The following is a 6000-nucleotide window of genomic DNA, read 5'->3' as shown; positions in this document are numbered from 1 at the left end:
GCCACTGCAGCACATCACCTCTTCTCTACAGTGGATGTGCTGCATAAGTGAGACCTGCTCAGGTCACCGCGCTTTGTACCCTCAACAGCCTTTACAGAGCGAGACTGCCGCCCTTGGCTCGCACCTCCACCAGTAATTACTTGGCTTTAAAAGCTGCTTTTGGAAAAAAAAAGAAGTGAGTGGACTGTTGTTAATTTTCTCCTGCATGAGAAGAGTGTCAGTGGGTGGCCTGTGGCGAATTTCACTGCAATAAGGTGAATTTCAGACAAGACTAATGTGAGGTCGAGCAGGTGAAGGTTTAGGAGAGGACGGTGATGACACATCAGAAAATGGTTTCAGTGTAGGCTAAGTCAGCTTTGTTTGCTTTCAAATAGATTCCAAAACTTTATTTTTTATTTTTCTTTAGTGTCCCTCGTGCTGTGTATGGATGTTTGGTAGAATCTGAGTGATTTTGCCGTTTAAGTCACCACCAATACAGGAGGACAAGTATAGTACCTCTTTTAAGGCTTGTGTTTTGATTGAGGGGATCCTTTCTTGATGTCTAAATTTGATGTCTAAAAGGCTCAGCTTTGTAGTGCCATGAGTGAATTAGACTCTCACAGCAGCCCCCCTCCTAAAAAAAAAAAGCAAAAAAAAAAAACAGTAACCGTATGGAGAGTATCTCCACAACATTTTTTTTTTTCTGTGAGAGGAATGCTGCTCCCTTGCCTGTCTTGTCACTGAAATAGGGCAGCATCAGCCGGAGTTGCTTTGAACACGCTGACATGATTTCAGGAGGCATCTTAAGGGAACAGAAACATAAGAAATGATCTTTCAAAGGTGTCGGAACAAAGGCAAAAAAAAAAGTTGAGGACTGTTGAAAGTTTATTGCTCTGGAGCTAACTATTTTGAGCTGCAACAGCAGTTGAGTGTTGTCAATGGTTAACTGAAGTTTACAGAACTGCCCATGAGCATAAACAGGCCGTGACGGCCATAGCAGGCAGACACTTGATCTCATCTCACCAGTGATCACAAGCAGACATCGCTCTATTGTTGACTTTCATGTTAGATCTTAGAAGTTTTGTAGCAACATGGTGATACGACTGTAGGGTTCTCATGATATCAGATTATCACATCATGGCCACAAGACCAATATAATCACAGTATTGTTGACTTTGTTTATTGTGAGTTTTGTCTCTTGGTAAATAAATTAGACTCAAATCTGACTGTAGAGAGGTGGAGACAGAGTTTGTGATCAAAAAGAACAATTATATTTGGATGGTGAAAAGGCAACAGGATGAACTGAAAAACAACAGAGCCACACACACCATCACCATATTATTATGCTTGTATTAACATAAAAAATATTTAAAAGTGGATCATAACAATAATGAAAATCAGCATATTTAATGTCCATGTGTTTGCCTTTGTCTTCTCCACAATAGATGAAGTAAATTAATATTACCTGCATAGTACAGACAACAATAACTGACATGATTTCATTGAACTATTTATTTTTCTACCTAGTTATTCAAGGTTTGTGTCCAGCAAGTACATTCCCATTGTTCAAGTGTAGAATATGTAGCAGATGTGAATTAATGTCTGTTTTAAAAGGAGAAAAAAGCCCATTATGGAACTAAGAAATAAGTACCATCAATCTATTTGAACAACTGCTAAAAGAAATTATGAATAATTTCATTATTCATAATTTCTTTTGATGGATGTGGGCTTACAATTCAATACCAAACAGCATTGTAAAGGTTTTTCTTTTTTTAACTTAGTTTTTTTTAAATTAGTTTCAAAGTTACTGCTCAAACTTCAACAATAGGTGTAATATGTGTAATCGTTGTGTCATGACTGGTTTATGTCCCATAAATGACAAATTCTTCAAATGATGCATGACAGTGATGAAGTGAATATCATTCTATAAGAGATCTCTTTGTCTCCGATGGTAAAGTTGCCCTAAAGTTATTTTTAAACAACACATCCAATATACCTATTCCTCTACCACCATAAAAAAAACAGAAACTGTCTTTTGAATTTGTCATCTTACATGCTATATATAGTTGTCCTCTGAAAAGAATCCCCTATGTGATGAGCAGCGAATATGTGAATAATCATATTCATCATATGACACTGGGGGAAACACATGCCAGCGAGAAGGGGACATGCAAACTCCAGACAGCAATGGCTGCGACAATTCAAACCCAGGAACTGTCTGACTCAACACACTGTCTGTAATTTCCGTAAATGTTTCAGTGCAAAAGGCAGTTGTCAGTGGTATGTGCTCTGTTTCATGCCTAGAATATATTTAGCAATGACTTCAATGGTGACTTTGACTGCCGCATGTTTCAGTGTGCCATATTCACTATGGTAGGTTGACCTTTTCATTTAAATATGGTGGCAGCACAGGGGGGGTTTCATGGCCATTTATGATTTTTCTGCCTGCGATATGACTAATTTAAACTTGTAATAATTGTATGTGGAGACAGGTCTTGGGGAAAAAAATTGATTCCCCTTGTGTTTTTTCATAAAAAAAACAGTCCTCAGTGGGATTTAAACCAAGTCGATGTGTCTTTCTCTTCATTAGGCAAATAACCATCTGTGTATGAATAAAAAATGCCACTTAACAATGGTGGAGATACAATTGTAAATGTGTGAATGCATTGTGGGAATGTAGTGCAGCCTATCTTGAATTCAGCAGTTAAGACTGGAATTGGAAAGGGGGTGTGTAAAATAGGAGACTGGCAGTCATGGATGACCACACTGATCTCCATATCTTCCAAACACAGCCTTGTTCTCTGGGGTCACCTTGTCTGACTGCTTTGCTGCAAGGGGGCTTCATGCATAATCTGCCATTTACTCCCATGCACTAAAAACACAGGGCTTTGCAGATACACACAAAGCTCGAGTTGCGCCAACAAAGCTTGTGTTCCTGCGCTGATCCACACCTAGAACACCCAGGTGGCAACCGGGGCACACAGGGGCAGGGGGGTGCACACAGATAAAGCCCGAATTGCTTGTTGTCTTACAATGGAATGATTTGCATGAAGCTTAGAAGGGAAAATGAAACAATATGAAACAAGACAGTTTTTTCTTCTTCTTCTTTTTACTCCTTTAGAAATCGGTTCAGCATAAATGGACAGCTTTGAGCTTTGCTTGTGTAACTGTCACCATTTTACCAGATAAACACCAGGTTAACAGAGGCTTAAAACATTGGTTAAGACCACAGAGCATTGTTGGTGACAAGATTACTGCCTATTAAAAATTGATTTTTACTGAGAATCATTTTAATGAGCACGATGTGCTTTATTAAGCAGCTGCAGAAACACACAGCAAAGTGAATTTTACTTTGTTGTAGAAGTGTTGATGTTGAATAAACACCTAAAATATTTGAATCGATGATGAAAGCAGGATATTTTTGACTCCAGATGGCTTCAGTATTGCCAAGGGAGAATCAGGGGATTAGTAACTTTTTTTTTTTGAGTAATTTGTGGCTATAGGCGGTACGAATTCTGCTGTATGTAAATGCCTACAATATTTTTGAGCCACCTCTAATGTTTGATGTGGTTTAACTTTCTTCCTGTCTTGATTGCGGTCTGGAAAACATTTCTACTTTTCTGTTGTGCACTTAAATGTATCACGGGCTTTTATTTTTAGCCTCCAATATCTGTAGCTCCAACACCCTGAGTCTAACATTCACGAAAATAGTATTTTTGACTTTCGATTGAGTGGCCAATAATACCCAGTGCCCTAAACTTCCACACATGTTTGCTAGTTGAACAAGCTCCCATGTCTCCCTTAGTGTTATCACAAAGGTTAAGAGCTGGTCCATGTCCACTGTTCCACACCCATTCTCTTGCCTGAATCCTAATCTTCCAACATAGCCACATGTCCTATCCAGTTTGTGAGGAGGGTATCTGCTATGGGAAACTCAGAATTGTGTGTTTTCTTTTGCAGATGATGTCATTCTGTTGTGTTCAACAGAACGTGGCCTCTGCTATCCACTATTTTTCTTGCACTGTCGCCCTTTCACATGGTTAGCAAATACCAGTAGCTGTTACCTGTTTGCTGTCAGAATGTTAACAAAGTCACTCTAATAGCAATTTCAGAGCTCAAACAATACCTGCAAATGTTGCTATGGTTATTATGATAAAGGTCATAGTATGTTTATGTTTATGATTGATATTTTGAGTCCTCCTTCAACATTGGATGATTTTGGTTGTCATGGTTACAGTAATAACCATGTTGAATGGCTTTGCATGATTAAAACACAATAAGCTACTACATTCACAGAGTGGAGAAAATTCAGATGAAGTGAAATCACTATGTTTTGTGGCCTCCTTCATTATCTTACTGTTAATTGTACTCTGGGATGAAAAAAATTCCCCGAGAGACATTTAACTCGGTCTTGCCCTTCACAATAATCCGCAGATACTCCTACCCTGTGGCCGAGTTCTTACAGTGTATCTCCACATGTGTGACAAAGAATTATAGAGGCTCTAACTTCTTTTGGGAATATAGAGCAAACACTGTGGAAACCTAGGGATCGTGGGAAGTCTATACCGTCCCCCATGCTTGTCTGCTTTTCTCCTGCATGGTTTGCACAGGAAAACAATCAGTCTGTCAGTGTCAGCTCGGTTTAAGAAAGGGAGAATTCACCAAAGTAACGCTGCCCGAAGGAGAAACGGTGAACTCCTGAGATAAAGAATTTAAAGCCCACACAAACAATACACACACCTGCGTGGAGCCAGGCAGTCAGTCTATTGCGAGATCAAATAGCATCAGACATTTTTTTTATCCTTTTCTGTCAGTGTTGGTTGACTCAAAACCCTGGCCCACAGGTAAACCAGCTGAGGAGGAATCAAGAAAACGCCCATGATGTCACATATATTTCCTGCATGCAGCATACAGTGATATAACTTAGTGACTGTGGCCCGCATCCTTCAGTGTATTCATGAGGAGCTATTCCACAGATAGAATCTCAAAGACGTCTTTGTGATTATAGAAAGTGGTATGTGGAGGACAAACTAGCGCAGTGAACGTCATGACTAAACACTCTGCATTTAGTCATCACCTAGTCTGTCACTGAGGCTGATGCATCAACACCTAGCAGTGCTAAATCAAGTTCATACTCAATGGAAATAAAGAGCACAGCTCTGAGTATTTTTAAAGGCCTCACACCTATGTTAAATCAATGATTCTCAAAGTGTGGGGTGAGCCCCACTGGTGGGGAGTAGATACGTGACAGGTGGGGTGCGCCATTTCTTAAGCCTACAACTTATTCAAATCAAACACACTTGATTTCTGAGCATGTATTCCTCTGACCACCATAGCGGTCATAAAATGTAGACAGCTGGTATAGACCACTGTGGCCAGCTGTGGCTACAGGTCACAGGAATGGCTTTTGTGGTTGTTGCCCATATGTTTTTTTTCACTAGTTATTGTTTTTATATAACATTGTGTGAGAGAGAGAGAGCAAGATGGTGAGAGACACCCGTTAGAAACAGAAGAGAAGAGAACAAATTAGATCTTGATTTTGTAAACAGTGACATGTTGGATATAAACACCAAGTACGTAAGTATATACAGTAGCCTACTCACCCTCATTTATAATGATTATTGAATTATAATGTAACCTAAACAATCTCTCTACTGCTGTCCATCTCCACCACCCCCACAAAAAAAAAGAAAAGATAGGTGAGCCTGAACAATTCCCCCTTGTTCAAAGTGGGGCATGACAGAAAAAGTTTGATGACCACTGTGTTTAACTGTCAAAAAAGCACACAGCCTGTATTTAAAAACTGAGCTCCAAAATGGACCACCAGGAGTCATCCCCTTACCCCCAGCCCACCCAGACACCCCAACCTTGAAGGATTTGCAAGAGAGAGAGAGTAAAATATAGGTCCTTTAAATTCATTCCTGTGAGATCCTCTAGAACTAGAGAGACATCCTCACCTCAGCATTGGTCGATTTTCCAAGACCTAAAAACAACCTGTTTACTCTCTCTGACAAGTGACAT

Source organism: Trachurus trachurus (genome assembly GCF_905171665.1).
Source record: "Trachurus trachurus genome assembly, chromosome: 20".
Lineage (NCBI taxonomy): Eukaryota > Metazoa > Chordata > Actinopteri > Carangiformes > Carangidae > Trachurus > Trachurus trachurus.
The sequence above is the reverse complement of the archived record's forward strand: the minus strand, read 5'-3'. Positions refer to the sequence as shown.